Here is a 20588-nt window from a genome sequence, read left to right on the forward strand (position 1 = left end):
TAGATTCCTCTAATAAGGGAGCAGGCAATGTTAGACAGTATTCGCGTGATGTCTCCTGGGGGTGAGTAATTTTTTGTAAAGTGTGCTTTTCTAATATTATTCTAAAGTACAGAAACACTGTGCACCTAGTTAAAGTTTTGGAAACTTCAATCAGAGGTCACTTACATCTGGTACGAAGACTATGCTGCTGCTGCGGAAATTCCTGCTTGATGTTGCTGGTTCTATTGCGTGGAAATAAGAGACACTCAGATTACCATATCATTTCCCCAGAAGAGAGCAAAAAGTGACACTTCCTAATTATCTATTTATGAAAACTTCCACATGGTTCGGCAGAAATCTCACATAATACATGCATCGCTAGCAGCATCTTTGTAGTCATTGATGTGCCAACTGGCGGACATAAACTGAGAAATGAAATAAAATATTTCAGCTGAACTGACAGACACTTGTTCCTGTGGTCTTTTTTTATGAATACATCAGTGGCCAGTGTATATGACGGAGCTATGTCCTGTAGCCTTCAGTCTAAATATTTCATAGGTTTATAAGCAGTGAGTACCTAAGTAAGAAATGATGGCCAAGAACACTACAGTTTAGTCGGCTATTTGGGGAAAATACATGTAAAGGTTCCCAGGAGATGTTGAAGGTGCTGCAGCATGGCCTCGCACACACAGAGCGGGCTGGAATGTCTGGAAGGATCAATAAGGGGAATTTGGCGACCGGTAGTGTGAACAGTCAATCCGATGCATGCTGTACTGGTAAGCTCCGAGCGCCTCATGTAGGACTTGATAGGTGTGGAGGCATGTACTGTTGGGTCGACTAGGAATGCTCAAAGTAGTACCAGGATCTCTTCAGAGAGAAGTATGATGCGTTGGCAAAGGAATATTACACCTACGCATCGGCACTGCTGTCAGGTAGTTCTCTGGATAGTGTACCCTTCGGAGGAAGAGACCCGTTCTAGGGTTTGTCATTTGGCATGTGCTTCCAGGGAAGCAGTGACACTTTTATCACGATTCAGCATGATCCCATAGTCACCGAAGTGGTGGAGCACATCTCATTAAAAATGTTAATCTTTTCTGCCTGAGCTGCTTCGACCAATACATCATCAAAGGAGACGAAACGCAAGTCTGTCCCCAATCAACGTTCGTAAATTCTATGCAGTATTATTCATCCTCTACAACAAGTAAAAGAGCTAAGAAGTTCATATTATTTCGAAATATCCGCTTTCATCATAAGCACATGGACCACCGGTATGCTGTCGTAAGGACTGAAGAGACTTTCATGCAGAAGGGGCTAAAGACAACGCCCTCAGGCCAGATGCAGTCGCCCTTGCTCCCGTCGAGTCCTTTGCTGTTCTGGTTATTTTAGCCCTCTGGCCAATACACCTGCGAGATCCGAAGTAAAGTCTAGTGGTGACGTATGCCATTATTGACTAAGAGAGCCCTAAGTGCAGGTTAAGCCAACTCACTGCAAAAAGTGTTTTCTGTCCTTCCCACCTGTAGACACCTTCCCTTCACGAAGTCTGAACGTTGTGTGTTGCTTAAGTGTAATTGGTCAGTGCAGATGACTGTAATGGGTGTGTGGGTAGTATGGTGTCATGGATGTGGTGGATGATGATGAGACAAAGGAGAGGGTGGATTTTGGTGCCGGCGTGTAGCCTACTCCTCACGAATAGCACAAAGGGGGCCGTGACCTTAATGTCCGCATTCTACAGACGGATCACCATCAACATTGTCTCATGCCCTCACTTCACAGGACGTCTCCGAGAGGTTTGGAATTTAATCCAGGATACTGGTGCAAAGACATTTGACCAGTACACCACTACCCCTTCTCATTGGAATGAGGTGCAGGATACTGACTGAAGAAACCAATGAAGGAAATCATGTCACTAATAGGCATTTCGGAAGTACGAGAGGGATAAACCAAATGAGTTTTCTACGAACACTGCATTCCATCGCATTTCATCTTCTGCGCATTTCACTGCGTCTACAGCTTCATGCCAATGACTTTCAAAATTGGTTACAGTTGTCCGAATATTGCCCACGAACAGTACAAATCTGGCAGCATATATACACTAAGGAGCCAAAGAAACTGGTATAGGCATGCGTATTCAAATACAGAGATATGTAAACAGGGAGAGTACGGCGCTGCGGTAGGCAGCGCCTATATAAGACAAGTGCCTGGTGCAGTAGTTAGATCGGTTACTGCTGCTACGATGGCCGGGTATCAATATTTAAATAAGTTTGAACTTGGTGTTACAGTCGGCACACGAACAATGGGACACTGCGTGAAGTGGGGATTATGCGTACGACCATTTCACGAGTGTACCGTGAATATCAGGAATCTGCTAAAACATCAAATCTTCGACATCGCTGCGACCGGAAAGACATCCTGAACGAACGCGACGAACGACGACTGAAGAGAATCGTTCAGTGAGATAGAAGTACAACCGTTCCGCAAATTGCTGCAGATTTCAGAGCTGGGCCATCAGTAAGTGTCAGCGTACGAACCATCCAACGAAACATCATCGATATGGGCTTTCGGAGCCGAAGGCCCACTCGTGTACTCTTGATGACTGTACGACACAAAGGTTTACGCCTCGCCTGGACCCGCAAAAAGGACATTGAACTGTTGACGACTGGAAACATGTTGCATGCAAGTTTTGTTTCAAATTCTATCGAGCGGATGGACGTGTACCGGTATGGAGAGAACCACATGAATCCATGGACCCTGCATGTCAGTAGGGGAATGTTCAGGCTGGTGAAGGCTCTGTACTGGTGTGCGGCGCGTGCAATTGGAGTGGTATCTGATACGTCCAGATAAGATTTCGTCGGGTGACACGTACGTGAGTACCCTGTCTGATCACCTGCGTCCATTAATGTCAATTGTGCATTCCGACAGACTTGGGCAATTCCAGCATGACATCTCACAAGTCCAGAATTGCTACAGAGTGGCTCCAGGAACACTTTTCTGAGTTTAAACACTTCCCAAGACATGAACATTATTGAGAATATCTTTCATGCCTTGCGACGTACTGTTCAGATGAGATCTCCACCCCCTCGTACTTTTACGGCTTTATGGGCAGCCCTGCAGGATTCGTGGTTTCAATTCCCTCCAGCACTACTTCAGACATTAGTCGAGCCCATGCCACGTCGTGTTGCGGCATTTCTACGTGCTCGCGGGGGCCCTACACGATATTGTGCAGGTGTACCAGTTTCTTTGGCTTTTCAGTGTATTTTCCTGTAGGTCGTACAATAGTGTAATTAATTACAGACCTGTATTTTGGTGTGTTAGCCAGAGGACTTCAGTGAAACTGAGACGCTTTGGGAGTATACATTCACATGCTACTTGATTAAATAGTAGTTTCAAGGAATGTGCTATCACGTGTTCCAACATATGCAAGATTTGTTGTGCGTGTGCCTTTACGTATGCTAAGATATCACTCCCATTAACCCCATTTTTTATGTCTGCTGAAATAAATGACTTCCTTTAATTTTACTCATTCAGTTAAGTGTTAGCTTGTATCACTGATGATCATCGATTATAGTCTTTTAATTGTTACATTAAACCGGAAGTTCACTTGACTTAATATTCATTTGCCCTGATGATCATATGTAAATCTGTCGCTATTTCCACTGAATCAGCAGTAACGAATACATGTAGCGGTGGGATACCTACCCCAAATACAATGCAAATAAACTAATGTTGTTCAGAGTCGCACATTATCCCAAATCGATAGCTGATTGCTTTCGTCAGGCATCCCGGTAATAACGGAAGAAGGTGCGAGCTTACTTAGTGAAGAAACCAGAGAAAAGAACGCGGGATCTTTTGAAAAGAATAATAACATCCTTGACCAGAGGTAAGTCATGAAAGGTGAAAAATATTTCGATTTTGCATTATCGATAGGTTTCAAAAAGGAGAGGTGTACGGCTCAAATAAGAGTTCTTGCACCATAAATATTCACTGCACGTGTAAAATTAATTTTACCACATTATCAGATATATAGTTCATGCAATATTGAACTGTACATGGCCATGAGTCATGTTTACCGATGTGAGATTACTAAATTGGTCACTGTGTGATGTACCACGCGGTCGATGTGATTGACAACCATTACATTACAAACTGTACAGGCCACTTCTCTGCAACAGTGATGAGTAACTACCAAGGGTAGTAGAAGGTCGCTCTCAGGTACTTATGAATATTGGATTATGGGATGTGGTAACAGCACGGCACAGCTGTCTTGTTCTCATACCCATAGCGGAATGAAAAGCTTTTTCTTAGGGTTTGCTCCGGTGTTCTGAAACAAGTGTGGAAATGTGGAAGATCCGACGCCGTCTGGTGAAGTCTAAAGGTGGCGCGCTCGCAATTACTTCGGTTTTCGTTCTCCTCTAACTACACACGCGTCAGTCTGCAATGGCCTCGTGAATGCTGGCGCCGGCGTGTTGAGTGACAAACTGTAATGTTTTCTGAGTGCCTCTCCCACACATACATTTTTGTTAAACGCTACCGTTCTAGATGAAATCTGACAGTCTTCTTTGGAAAACAAACCCCAAGAACGAATCTTTTACATGCCACTAAACGCAACGATAAATCGCGACTACTAAGCTCTGATTCAATGCTAAAACCTTTAGGAGATTTTTCATTCAGTACCCTGGGGCTTCATATTGAACTCAGTTCTCCGTGGACAAACATAACGTTCAATGCTGTAGCCCTTCAAAGGATTTTATACACATAATTTGTTAGATTACCTTCATACAGTCACTTGTAGAGTTAGTAGTGCAACCGCGTAGAAAGTTTCTCTTCGCAGAATGCTGATTTCTAATAAGAAGATACGCAAATAAGATATTTCTAGTGAGATGTGTATAGATATTATCTATGCTAAAGCAATGCATGGGAAAATAATGGACTGTACCACAAGGAAGACTGAAACTAATATAAAATTGAAGCGGTTCTGAGTTAGTCTAGTGTGCATCGACTTAAAACTGTAGTTTCCATACACGAGACCATGACATTAACCGCAATATATACGGGTATGACAAAATTAGAATTCCCACATCTTTGACAGAGACTTACACAAAGGTCGTCAATGATAACACAATTTGCTGTTACAGCAAGTTTCGGCGAAAAAAATTCTTTTTTATGATTACGTAGAATTAAGTTACTTTATGTCTCTGGAGAACTAAATTTTTATTTGTACAAAGTGGAACACTTGCTTTTCCCCAAATTTCATACTGTGCCAACTTTTAAAATGTCGCACATTATCCTAAACCACCGTAACATATTGCTAGTTGCTTTCATTAGACACCCTGGTAACAATGGAAGAAGCTCACGTAGTGAGGGAACCAGAGAAAAGATTGGGTGATCTTTGGAAAGGAATAATAACATCCCTGATTAGAGATAAGTCAGGGGAGCTGAAGAATATTAAGTGGCTGTTTTATTGATCTGTTTCAAGAAGGAGATATTTATAGCTTAAATAAGAGTTCTTGCACCATTGATATTCACTCCACGCGAAAAATTAATGTATTAATGTTAGTACACTATCAGATATGTAGTCCAGGCAGCATCGTGCTGTACATGATCGGAAAACCATGCAGATGTGAGATTACTAAATTAGTCACTGTGTGTTGTACCATGCGGCCGATGTGACTGCCAACCGAGACATTATAACCCCTGCAGAGCACGTTCATACAATAGCCGTGAGTATTTCAAAGGGGAAAAGAGAGACATTCTCAGCTACATGGAAATGTGATCACTGCACAAACTGTCATCTTCTTCTCGTGGCCATGGCGGAATGAAAAGCTTCGTTTTAGTGTTTGTTCCGGAGTCGTGAAACAAGGGTGAAAATGTGGAAGGTCCGACTCCGTCTGATGCGGCCTTGCCAGCAGGCGAGCAAGCAGTTATTTCAGTGTGCATTCTCCTAAAATTACGAATGCGTCATCTTGCAATGGGCACATCAATGCGGTCGCATTCGGGAGAACGTCGGTTCAAACCCGCATCCGCTATCCTGATCTAGGTTTTCTGTGATTCCCCTAAATCATTCCAAATCCTGTGATGGTTCCTTCGAAACGGCACGGCCGACTTCCTTCCGCATCTTTCGCTAATCCAATGGGACCGATGACATCACTGTTTAGTTCCCGCCCCCCTCATCAACCAACGAACCAACAGGAAATCAAACCCCAAAAACGGACTTTTTAGGTGCAACTGAATACATAGAGCAATCTGGACTCTTAAGTTGTTATTCAATGCAACAACCTGTAGTGGATGTTGATTGAGTACTTTGGAGCTTCATGCTGAACTGAATACTCAAGGGATAATCATAATGTTCAACTCTGTAGCCCTTCCAAGTTGTGTGTTGTCATAGACATAATCTGTTAGATTACTTTTACTACTGTCACTTGTAGACTTTGTAGTGTAACCGTCAAGAAAGTTTCTTTTCGCAGAATGCTGATTTCTAAGAAGAATGTAAACAAGGAAGATATTTCCAATGGTATTTGGATACAGGTATTGCCTACGCTAATGCAATGCGCGCTAAAGGAATAGACTGGTTCTGAAACTAATTTAAAATAAAGCAGTTTTATGTTAGTCCAGTATTAATTGAATTGTAACACTATTTTCCTTACATGAGACCATGGTATGAACCACAATACTTACTGGTGTGGCAGAATCAGAATTCCTAGTTCTTTGACGATGGCTAACAAATGATCAAATGTGAGTGAAATCTTATGGGACTTAACTGCTAACGTCATCAGTCCTTAAGCTTACACACTCCTTAACCTAAATTATCCTAAGGACAAACACACACACCCAGGCCCGAGGAGGACTCGAACCTCCGTCGGGACCAGCCGCACAGTCCCCGACTGCAGCGCCACAGACCGCTCGGATGTGCTTTACATGATCGGAAGGGTGGCTAACACAAAGGTCGTCAGTGACAATATAGTTTACTGTTGCTGCAGTTTTCTGCTAAAAGAATATTCTTATTGAGTACCAATAATTATGACAGTTTATGCCGTTGGAGAAATAAATTTTTATGTGTATAAATTGGAACACTGTTCATTATCCCCAAATTTCATATTGTTCCAACTAATAGCGAGGTTCAGAAAATCAATTTTCATTTTTAACTCAGGTAAAATATCAACTTTGTTCTGCTTCTAAGTTTGTCTAGCAAGTGCTTCTTACATTACGTAATAAACTGGCTATATTGCTATTTAACCTCTCTTAAAGACGGGTTGTGGGCCTGACAGGTATTTACATTCGGTGAGAAGTGTTTCCACTCTTTCGAATATTAACTTCTTAAAAATCATCGAAAATACTAGTAATACAAGAACTGGCTCTGTATACACTAGTGTTTGATCATTTTTTATCTAGCGATTACAGGAATAAATAAAAATAAGGGAAATTCCTGGATGGAGCAGTATGTAAAATAAGGGCAAGGCAGCCACTCATCTATTGCGGCTCGATAGGTGGAGCACAGTAACACAGAACAGCATTCTAACAGTTCAAAAGAATTCTAACAATAGTAAACAGATTACACACAAAACCACAAAGTCACACAGACGAACACTCTCAATGTCACAGCAAGGGATGAGTATCTTAACATATGCTAAACAAAAGTTTCTGCTGTAAATACAGCTCTGTCAGTGCATAGAGAGTGTCAAAGACAATCTTATAATTTTGGAGATGCATATGTTTTACGGATGAATTTACGGCCAGTAGGGAATGGTGCTAGAGAGCTACAATTTAACAGTGATGCGTATACCGCGTGGCCACTAAGAACTATCTTTCAATTTGATCAAGTTATTCTTAAATTAATGATTTCACTAAATACTTAAAAACCTGTTTAGTTTAACCACCCTTCATTTAAGCCCTTCGTATAGATATTTTGATATGTAGTATAGCATACAAATTCGTAGCGATGTATGTGTTTGGAACCGTACAAAGTTATTACTCCAGCCGAAATTAAGTCTTTATGAGCCCTTTCTGAGTACACAGCAAACCATTCACCGTCTTTAATAAATTCCTGTTCTTTTTCCTTACATAGCAGGGTGTTATTTTACACTGGCTGTCACTTAGGAAAAGTTCCTGGAATGTTAAAAAAATTATCAGCCCATAACAGATATCCTAACGGGAACGCTATGAGTGATCTGATTGATCGAATGGGCCATATTTTGTTCGGTTTGAAAGCAGCTGCTAGCAAGTTGAGGGCGGATGTCCCGTTCGCTGTCCGTTCCGCCAGACGAAACCTGCGCCGGCCAGAGATAAGTCGTGGAGGTACTGCACTAATCTGCGATATGTCTCGGAAACCGTGTGGTGTGAACCTAGATTTTTCATCATACTAAATGGCGCACTTAGGAGCAATGTACACGCTCTACTGCTGACTCTAAATTTTCTTGAGTTGCTGGAGCGCCCCAGTCTGACAATGATAAATTATTTCAGAACAAAATGCGTAGTAGTGGCCTTGTTCGGAAAGCCTACAATTGTCTTGGTGTAATGCTTGTTTTAGTCTGTCTAGTGACGTCCATCATATCTTTTGCAGTGTTGTTTGTTGAAAAATTTTCCAAATTATCTCTTATTGCACGACAGTAATCCTAATGCATTACTTATTAATACTACCTATATAGCTTCTCGCGATATTTTAATAGGAAACCGGTATCGAAGAAAGTGACGCAGGTTTATAGAAAATTATCACGTTGGATAGTCTGTTGCCTAGGCCGTAGCTTCCTAGTCGTCTTTGCTGGCAGACTCATGTTTTCATATCTTTTGTTTATCACCGTGGAAGATTGCAAGGCTTTTTTTTCTTGCAATGATAATATGTATGCATCAAGATTTGTCGGACCATTAATCATCCTCGTCACAGTATGGCCACAACTAAAGAAGAACTATTGAGACTGTATAAATAACTATGCTAGTGTTTTACTACGTTGTGGTTATGAACTTCACTGTCTGTGGTAGACTTAATAAGGTAAACCTACGTATTAACAATCTTTTCTATGGAGAATCATTTAGTAAGGTAAAACTGAAGTCTCTAAACAAAACTAACCTCTTGTATTTCTTACTGACTGACGGAATTTGGAGACGAAAACCCTAAAGTAAGATCAGGACGATTTGTAAACAGCCGTAATTAAAACGATTTCATATTACATTCGAAATAAATAATCACAACTCCTACACACAGATAACATTCTTCCATCTACCAATACTCATAGCTACAGTGTAAGCTCACATTACTCTTTGCAGCCTAAAACTAAATGTAAAATAACTAACGAATATCAACAGAAGCTCTTTTCACGACTTGCAAACGACACCAGCTTCGAAAAGGAAATGAATGTCGTAAGAAATTAGGTACAACGTATTACGAACACAGCCTTCAAAATATTACAATGGTAACAACAGCAGTGAGAAAATGTTGGGACTGATGCAGAGCAAACAATTTCAACGCGGTGAAATATCAGTCACTCAGTTGTCTCTCTTTTTGTCAGTCTATCCTACCCTGTTCTCATACATAATTTTATGACGCTCGCGTTAACTGCAGTGTAACACAGATTTCGGAGGGAGTTCCATGACACAGTGATCATAATTATCTAAAAATCTAATACTTAATATATTAAAAGCTTGAAACAAAATGTTCCTCATGGTCTGATGTCTCTTCGCCTCGTAATTAGTATAATAAAAGAAGTCCACAAGTCAAAGAAATCAGTAAATTGATAAAAAATGCTATAAGAAACTCCAGAATCTAATTTAATTCGCATAAATTTGCTACAAAACAACTTGAAGGGATTACATTACTTATTCCAATACAATGTCATTACAATACAAAAGTAATTGTGCGATAATTGCGTATAGTTAACAACAAATCAAAAGTTGTCAAGACAGGGTTCTTTACTCCTCTTGTGAAACCACTAATTATATTACAGCTGCAAGTGTTAGTCTGCGACTAACTTCATATTCAGTTAGGCCTTATATTTACAAAACACATCAAATTTACGTTTACCCTCTTTTCTAAAGTAAACGCACATGCATATTGTCTAATTAAGAGAAAAAAGAAGGTTGTAACGTTTACAAGACAGTTCTCTGTCCCACTGTTACGAAACCACTGCTAACTTTTCGTGTGAAAGTATTACTTGGTAACAAACTTCTGAGTCCACTACAGCTTACAGGGAAGAAAAACATAAGACAACAGACATACGTTTAACGGGCTTGATAATGTAATGGCACAAACACTGTGTACAAGTAACAATAAAACGGAATGACAACACTAATGAGAGTTCACTTGACTGTCCTTGTGAAATACTGTTTCTGGAAATATAAGTGTTAGTTGGTTATCACTTAATACTGAACTGAAGCTGCTGCTGTATGGCTGTTGATGCCACACTTGTGGTAGTATGTGTGTGTGTGTGTTTGTGTGTGTGTGTGTTTGTGTGTGTCTGTCTGTCTCTGTGTCTATGGGTGTTGTGTGGTGCGTGTGTTTGTCAGAGTGTGTGTCAATACGTTTGCTGGGACGAGGGAGGTGGGAGTGAACAGAGACTGACAAAATTAGATAAGAGGTGCAGAAAAGAATGGGAGTTAAGCACCCTCAGTGCCGTTTAAATACTTTTTTGTAATGCGGGATACCAAATGATGGTGGAATGTTTTCCATAGGGGTATAGTGATTATAGCTATAGTAGTAAGGGTCGTGTCTGCTACACCCTTAAGGATGATAATCACTATAATCTCAATCATTACTTCTAGCACTAATCTTGATACATCTTTGTCGTCTGTCTCGTTGAACCTTGGCTGTATGGTTCCCTGGGTATCTAGTACAGCTTGTTCTGTAGTCACATCAATCTCGTCGTACCGCTGTGGGTCGCCCTCTGTTTCATCTGGCAGTGTAGCATCAGCGATGGGCAGCATTTCTCCAGCTAGTTGATCGTGTGCAGCAGCTTCCCTGAAAATCGGAAAAGTGAAATGCCTACCCTTTCGTGTTAGCCTTCATCTACATCTACATCTACATTTATTCTCCGCAAGCCACCCAACGGTGTGTGGCGGAGGGCACTTTACGTGCCACTGTCATTACCTCCCTTTCCTGTTCCAGTCGCGTATGGTTCGCGGGAATAACGACTGTCTGAAAGCCTCTGTGCGCGCTCTAATCTCTCTAATTTTACATTCGTGATCTCCTCGGGAGGTATAAGTAGGGGGAAGCAATATATTCGATACCTCATCCAGAAACGCACCCTCTCGAAACCTGGCGAGCAAGCTACACCGCGATGCAGAGCGCCTTTCTTTCAGAGTCTGCCACTTGAGTTTGTTAAACATCTCCGTAACGCTATCACGGTTACCGAATAACCCTGTGACGAAACGCACCGCTCTGCTTTGGATCTTCTCTATCTCCTCCGTCAACCCGATCTGGTACAGATCCCACACTGATGAGCAATACTTAAGTATAGGTCGAACGAGTGGAACGAGTGTTTTGTAAGCCACCTCCTTTGTTGATGGACTACATTTTCTAAGGACTCTCCCAATGAATCTCAACCTGGTACCCGCCTTACCAACAATTAATTTTATATGATCATTCCACTTCAAATCGTTCCGCACGCATACTCCCAGATATTTTACAGAAGTAACTGCTACCAGTGTTTGTTCCGCTATCATATAATCATACAATAAATGATCCTTCTTTCTATGTATTCGCAATACATTACATTTGTCTATGTTAAGGGTCAGTTGCCACTCCCTGCACCAAGTGCCTATCCGCTGCAGATCTTCCTGCATTTCGCCACAATTTTCTAATGCTGCAACTTCTTTGTATACTACAGCATCATCCGCGAAAAGCCGCATGGGACTTCCGACACTATCTACTAGGTCATTTATATATATTGTGAAAAGCAATGGTCCCATAACACTCCCCTGTGGCACGCCAGAGGTTACTTTAACGTGTGTAGACGTCTCTCCATTGACAACAACATGCTGTGTTCTGTTTGCTAAAAACTCTTCAATCCAGCCACACAGCTGGTCTGATATTCCGTAGGCTCTTACATTGTTTATCAGGCGACAGTGTGGAACTGTATCGAACGCCTTCCGGAAATCAAGAAAAATAGCATCTACCTTGGAGCCTGTATCTAATATTTTCTGGGTCTCATGAACAAATAAAGCGAGTTGGGTCTCACACGATCGCTGTTTCCGGAATCCGTGTTGATTCCTACATAGTAGGTTCTGGCTTTCCAAAAACGACATGAAACTCGAGCAAAAAACATGTTCTAAAATTCTACAACAGATCGACGTCAGAGATATAGGTCTATAGTTTTGCACATCTGCTCGACGACCCTTCCTGAAGACTGGGACTACCTGTGCTCTTTTCCAATCATTTGGAACCTTACGTTCCTCTAGAGACTTGCGGTACACGGCTGTTAGAAGGGGGTCAAGTTATTTCGCGTACTCTGTGTAGAATCGAATTGGTATCCCATCAGGTCCAGTGGACTTTCCTCTGTTGAGTGATTCCAGTTGCTTTTCTATTCCTTGGACACTTATTTCGATGTCAGCCATTTTTTCGTTTGTGCGAGGATTTAGAGAAGGAACTGCAGTGCGGTCTTCCTTTGTGAAATAGCTTTGGAAAAAGGTGTTTAGTTTTTCAGCTTTACGCGTGTCATCCTCTGTTTCAATGCCATCATCATCCAGGAGTCTCTGGATGTAAGACCAGAACTTCCTAGGATTTTCTGTCAAGTCGGTACATAGAATTTTACTTTCGAATTCACTGAACGCTTCACGCATAGCCCTCCTTACGCTAACTTTGACATCGTTTAGCTTCTGTTTGTCTGAGAGGTTTTGGCTGCGTTTAAACTTAGAGTGAAGCTCTCCTTGCTTTCGCAGTAGTTTCCTAACTTTGTTGTTGTACCACGGTGGGTTTTTCCCGTCCGAGTTTTACTCGGCACGTACCTGTCTAAAACGCATTTTACGATTGCCTTGGACTTTTTCCATAAACACTCAACATTGTCAGTGTCGGAACAGAAATTTTCGTTTTGATCTGTTAGGTAGTCTGAAATCAGCCTTCTATTACTCTTGCTAAACAGATAAAACTTCCTCCCTTTTTTTATATTCCTACTAACTTCCATATTCAGGGATGCTGCAACGGCCTTACGATCACTGATTCCCTGTTCTGTACATACAGGGTCGAAAAGTTCGGGTCTGTTTGTTATCAGTAGGTCCAAGATGTTATCTCCACGAGTCGGTTCTCTGTTTAATTGCTCGAGGTAATTTTCGGATAGTGCACTCAGTATAATGTCACTCGATTCTCTGTCCCTACCACCCGTCCTAAACATCTGAGTGTCCCAGTCTATATCTGGTAAATTGAAATCTCCACCTAAGACTATAACATGCTGAGAAAATTTATGTGAAATGTATTCCAAATTTTCTCTCAGTAGTTCTGCCACTAATGCTGCTGAGTCGGGAGGTCGGTAAAAGGAGCCAATTATTAACCTAGCTCGGTTGTTGAGTGTAACCTCCACCCATAATAATTCACAGGAACTATCCACTTCTACTTCACTACAGGATAAGCTACTACTAACAGCGGGGAACACTCCACCACCGGTTGCATGCACTGTATCCTTTCTAAACACCGTCTGTACCTTTGTAAAAATTTCGGCAGAATTTATCTCTGGCTTCAGCCAGCTTTCTGTACCTATAACGATTTCAGCTTCGGTGCTTTCTATCAGCGCTTGAAGTTCCGGTACTTTACCAACGCAGCTTCGACAGTTTACAATTACAATACCGATTGCTGCTTGGTCCCCGCATGTCCTGACTTTGCCCTGCACCCGTTGAGGCTGTTGCCCTTTCTGTACTTGCCCAAGGCCATGTAACCTAAAAAACCGCCCAGCCCACGCCACACAACCCCTGCTACCCGTGTAGCCGCTTGTTGCGTGTAGTGGACTCCTGACCTATCCAGCGGAACCCGAAACCCCACCACCCTATGGCGCAAGTGGAGGAATCTGCAGCCCACACGGTCGCAGAACCGTCTCAGCCTCTGATTCAGACCCTCCACTCAGCTCTGTACCAAAGGTCCGCAGTCAGTCCTGTCGACGATGCTGCAGATGGTGAGCTCTGCTTTCATCCCGCTAGCGAGACTGGCAGTCTTCACCAAATCAGATAGCCGCCGGAAGCCAGAGAGGATTTCCTCGTATCCATAGCGACACACATCATTGGTGCCGACATGAGCGACCACCTGTAGATGGGTGCACCCTGTACCCTTCATGGCATCCGGAAGGTCCCTTTCCATATCTGGAATGACTCCCCCCGGTATGCACACGGAGTGCACATTGGTTTTCTTCCCTTCTCTTACTGCCATATCCCTAAGGGGCCCCATTACGCGCCTGACGTTGGAGCTCCCAACTACCAGTAAGCCCACCCTCTGCGACCGCCCGGATCTTGCAGACTGAGGGGCAACCTCTGGAACAGGACAAGCAGCCATGTCAGGCCGAAGATCAGTATCAGCCTGAGACAGAGCCTGAAACCGGTTCGTCAGACAAACTGGAGAGGCCTTCCGTTCAGCCCTCCGGAATGTCTTTCGCCCCCTACTACGCCTTGAGACGACCTCCCACTCTACCACAGGTGAGGGATCAGCCTCAATGCGGGCAGTATCCCGGGCAACCACAGTCGTAGTCCGATCGGGGGATGCGTGGGACGAGCTGGCCGTCAATTAACCTTCTCAAAATATTATTCGACAGTAGTTAAAAATTAGTTAATTGATTCACGTACGTCAACGGAACACTACTGAAGTAAAAATAGTATTTTTTTAAAACACGATTGCCTAAATAATCTCAAAAATATTCAGCAATGTTTGTTGACTGTTCATTTTTTTCCCTAGTATACTATAGGAACGTACTCGAATATTAATGTGATGGAAGTATACAACTCTATAAGAAAATCTTTAGAGTTCAATGTAATATGCTGGTATATTGATATGAAAACTATGTAATATGAGGAAATCTGAAACTGAGTCAAACGTAATTATGGCTATAGATCCTAATCTCCTTGTTCGCCCCCCTCTCTTTCGACCTCTGCCTCCCCATCTCATTGACCATCTCCTACTGTTCCCTCGTCTCATTATTCATCTCCTTCTTATTCCCCACTCACTGTTCTTCTCCACAAACGAAGTCTCGATTGAGAAATGAACTCACTTAAAATGAATGGGTAAATCGTTTGGTATCATTAGTGTAAGAGGTACAGGAAAGGCCTCTTCAGCTGCTGGATCTGTGTGACTATTGCCTTCAAGGACAGTATTTCTCACAGTTTTAATCAGTGACCGGGCAGGACTGCAAAGTTTGGAATGATTAAGACTCAATAACAGAATTCTAATGATAGGTTAGTAAGCATAAATACGACGTTACTCATTCCCCTTAAAACTGACTGCGGCGAAGAAAACAAATAAGCACACTAATGAGCCTACAAATATTGTTTAAAAATATATATAAAGAGAAAGAATGTATGCGGAAGAAACAGTCTATCTATTGGTTCAAATGCCGTAATAACAAAGTTATCTGACCGTGAGGAAGAAAACTAAACTGTACACTTACACAGCACAGCATTTCCTTTCTCGCAGTTGCTTCTAGCACAAAATTTTCATTCTGTTGTTTAAAATTTATATAGCCTATGGCTGCGCGGATGTTAGTAGAGTATCATTTAACTATCTGAGGTAAGACGCTGGAGAACTTTTCGCGATTTTTGCTAACAACGTGTCCCCTTTATGTACTAATTATATATTTGTATATTATATAATTCAAAAAATATAAGGCCAATATCTCTCCGAAATTTTCTTCGAGTATCGTGTGATAATAAGAAGTAAGTTGGTCAAGATTTTTCCAGAAGCTTACTAACGAAGGTCCCCTTTGTGAATTACATATATATATATTTATCATACATATTAAGAAATAAATATAGCTCACGCCATCTGATCGTTTATTAGACTATCGCGTAAAAATTTCGAGTCAAGAACTTTTTGAATTTTTCGCTAATTATGTTTCCCTTTTGTCCAGTCAAGAAATTTTTGTAATAAGGTTTCCCCCTAATATAATACATGCATACTTATGTATTATATTTATTAAGAGTGTATATCATATGTCCATATGAAACTTTATTACAGCATCGTGCATAAGTCTGAAGTGAAAAGATAAAAAAATTTTGAAAATTTTGTTGTTGTGTTCTTCAGTCCTGAGACTGGTTTGATGCAGCTCTCCATGCTACTCTATCCTGTGCAAGCTTCTTCATCTCCCAGTACCTACTGCAACCTACATCCTTTTAAATCTGCTTAGTGTATTCATCTCTTGGTCTCCCTCTACGATTTTTACACTCCACACTGTGTTCCAATACTAAATTTGTGACCCCTGATGCCTCAGAACATGTCCTACCAACCGATCCCTTCTTCCAGTCAAATTGTGCCACAAACTTCTCTTCTCCCCAATCCTATTCAGTACCTCCTCATTAGTTATGTGATTTACCCATCTAATCTTCAGCATTCTTCTGTGGCACCGCATTTCAAAAACTCCTATGTTTTTCTTGTCCAAACTATTTATCGTCCATGTTTCACTTCCATACATGGCTACACTCCATACAAATACTTTCAGAAATGACTTCCTGACACTTAAATCTATATTCGATGTTAACAAATTTCTCTTTTTCAGAAACGCTTTCCTTGCCATTGCCAGTCTACATTTTATATCCCCTCTACTTCGACCATCATCAGTTATTCTGCTCCCCAAATAGCAAAACTCCTTTACTACTTTAAGTGTCTCATTTCCTAATGTAATTCCCTCAGCATCACCCGACTTAATTCGACTACATTCCATTATCCTCGTTTTGCTTCTGTTGATGTTCGTCTTATATCCCCCTTTCAAGACACTATCCATTCCGTTCAAATCCTCTTCCAAGTCCTTTGTTGTCTCTAAAAGAATTACAATGTCATCCGCAAACCTCAAAGTTTTTATTACTTCTCCATGGATTTTAATACCTACTCCGAATTTTTCTTTTGTTTCCTTCACTGCTTGCTCAATATAAAGATTGAATAATATCGGGGAGAGGCTACAACCCTGTCTCACTCTCTTCCCAACCACTGCTTCCCTTTCATGTCCCTCGACTCTTATAACTGCCATCTGGTTTCTGTACAAATTGTAGATAGCCTTTCGCTCCCTGTATTTTACGCCTGCCATCTTCAGAATTTGAAAGAGAGTATTCCAGTCAACATTGTTAAACGCTTTCTCTAAGTCTACAAATTCTAGAAACGCAGGTTTGCCGTTCCTTAATCTCTTTTCTAAGATAAGAGTTTTGTTAACATATTTAAACAACGGCCTGTCTTTATAGAGAAGTAGAGATTTATATGCAGACTGTAATTAAAAAAAGAACATGTAGCCTACGTCGTTAGGTACCTTTATTGCAGTATCATGTCAAAGTTTGAAGTAAATTGCTGGAGAACTATTCGAAATTTTGGCTAACAAATTTAAACGACGCCTTACTTTTATATGGTAGTATACACCCAGGATTTTATACACCACCTGTATTTAAAAATTATGGAGTCCATGTCCATCAAAACGTTGTTTCCCCTTTACATAAAACATGTTTATGCACAATATTTATTTAAAAATATGTAGTCTATGCCGGTCTGAAGGTTTATCACAGTAACATGAAAAAATTTGGAGTAAACTAGTCAAGAACTTTTCCGGATTTCGCTAACAAGTACTTCCCTATATATGTATCAGTAGCATATCCCTGCCGGTACGTTTATTAGAATTTCGTGTGAAAATTTGGATCAATTACGTCAATAAGTTTCCGAGATTTACATTAACAACCTTTTTAATGTGTATAATGTATATATTGTTATATACCATACATATTTAAAGACATGCAAAAATTTGAAGCAAATTGGTAACTAACTTTCAAAGATTTCTGGTACCAACGTTAAACTATGACTTGTCTTCATGTAGTGTAGAGGTATATATTATATTTATATACATATATCGTATATATTTAAAAGTAAGTAGTTTATGTCTTTGCGAGCAATTATTAGACTATCATGTAAAAATCTGAAGTTAAGTGATCAACAACTTTCCGAGAATTTTGCTACAAACCTTTCCGTTTTATATAAATTATACCATACGCATTAAAAAATGTGTATCCTATGGTCTCTTGGATGTTTATTAGAGTGTCGTGAAATATTTTTAAGCAAATCGGTCAAGAAAGTTCCGAGATTTCTGGTGACAACATTAAACTACACGTGATGTGTGCTTTGTGTTTCATACGAACATAGGATTTAGGGGCCGTTGTTCATGCTTTTAATAATTCGTTGGTACTGGTACCGTGTCATTCATGTTGATGCTCTCATGTGACATTTCGACCTACTTGCCGAGGCTTTCTTCCGAGATAGCTTGGCTGCTCAAAGCGTTCACCCAGTTCCCAGAAATGTGCCTCCGCAAGAATGCCGAAGCCTCAAATCTGAAGATCGAGCAAGAACGTCGCGGTACCACGAGGACTCTTAACGACATGTGTAGCATTAGTTATTCAGTTTGTCCATGTCACTACATTAAGTGAAGAAACACTGCGAATGTTATCAAAACAAAAAGGAATATAAAATATCAAGTGTTTTGAGTATATAAAACATGCCTAAAAATTCTAATCTGATGAGATGGTTGCATGACGCACAAGCTGAATATTAAAAAAAATAGAAACATCGTTCTACAGATTATTTTCTCGTATGTTGCCCTCATTGTATCTTACGTTGCACTATAGGCCTGCATGTGAATATACTGAGCACAAATCGTCTTGTAACTCTACAGTGTTTATACACTAAATGTAATATCAAGATGGTGAAAACAAGTTGAACAGATAAAGAAAATGGCAACACTCACTCACTGTGACGATAAGCAGGCTCATATACGGGAACATCAATAGTGATGTTGTCAGCACTTGCCATAGATTCTCGAAATATGACCTGAAATGCTGAAACAGAAGGGAATATGTGGGAGAACATTCTACATGTAGTATGCCTAAGTACGTTCGTGACGTTAAGTTATCCATGAAATTTTTAGCCACGCAGTAACTATTTCATCTGCAGTTTTCTACCAAAAATTACGTAATTGTGTCATTCAGGTTATTTCAGTTAATAAAGAAAGTGCTGTTCCTTATGTAAAACATTCCTCAAATTACGCACACTGCAGGTTTAACTATTACTTCTGAAACTATCTTTAAATTTAGTCATAGTTTGAACTTTAGAATTTCAGAATTATGAAAGTCAGCACTGAAGTTTGAAATAGCAGCAGTTCGACCTACTGCAGTTTATGGTGGAGCATTCTCTATAGTTACTACTTCTCTCGTTGCCGTCAAGTAAAAGCAGACCAAGATGAGAATACAAGAGAAGCGAAGGGAAGCGATGTGATGCAAGTTTCAGTGAAAGTTCACATCATTTCAAATTACGTGGAATGTTTTGGTATGAATCATAATCAGGGAAAAGAATGACTACAGGGAAGACTGTGATTGGTGGGTTACATCTGAGGAGATGTGGCTACCAAACTAGTTTATTTTCACCATCCTCAAGATCATCCGATGGAAGGCCGTTGTTATAGACGACCGGAATTCTAACATCAAGACACCTAAATCCACAGGAAGCGTTAGATCGAAAGAAATGGCATGCATTGACCCAAAAAGAGGACACCGCTTCAACGAGACGGCGCTTCTTCCCTCTTTCATTATATGTATGGTAGACACGACATCGGTCGATAAATTAAGCGTTTACATCTACCAATCTAAAGCAGCCGAGTAATGTCCTTGGTAAACGCAGATATTCCCACGGAAGAACACTGGGTAATTTTCTGGGAAAAAAGAGAAGGGGTTTTCGGCTGTCATAACATAAGTGATTGTCAAGGAAGTTACCCCATTGCATCCCCGTAAGTTACTTGAACAAGCGATAGCATAGTAGCAGTTAAGAAAATGAAACAGCATGTATATTCCAGAATGAAATTTTCACTCTACAGCAATGTATGCGCTGATATGAAACTTCGTGGCAGATTAAAACTGTGTGCCGAATCGAGACCCGAACTCAAACCTTAGCCTTTCGCGCGCAAGGGCTCTACCAAATTTCTGTTGATGCTCTCACTCAGTTTTTTATTACAGAGGGCAGCTAAGCCTTTAACCGAACATGCTGAGCTACCGTGCCGGCGTCAACTGAGCTATCCAAGCACGAATCACGACCCTTCCTCACAGCCTTACTTCCGCCAGTACCTCGTCTCCTACCTTCCAAACTTCACAGAAAGTCTCCTGCGAAACTTGCGGAACTAGCACTCCTGGAAGAAAGGATATTGTGGAGACATGGCTTTGCCGCAGCCTGGGAGGATGTTCCCAGAATGAAATTTTCACTCTCCATTGGAGTGTGCGATAATATGAAACTTCCTGACACACAGTTTTAATCTGCCAGGAAGTTTCAGAATGTATATTCTTTGGTCATTTTAAATTATCTAACTACAACGTCGCATTTGTTTTGTGGCTTTGAAGTTAGAAAGCAATGTAGAAAACTTCCACTGTCCACTCGGGCACTGTCAGAGTGCAACAAAACTATGATTGGTTATCTGTAAGATTTATAG

This window comes from Schistocerca serialis, chromosome 3, assembly GCF_023864345.2.
Source record: "Schistocerca serialis cubense isolate TAMUIC-IGC-003099 chromosome 3, iqSchSeri2.2, whole genome shotgun sequence".
NCBI lineage: Eukaryota > Metazoa > Arthropoda > Insecta > Orthoptera > Acrididae > Schistocerca > Schistocerca serialis.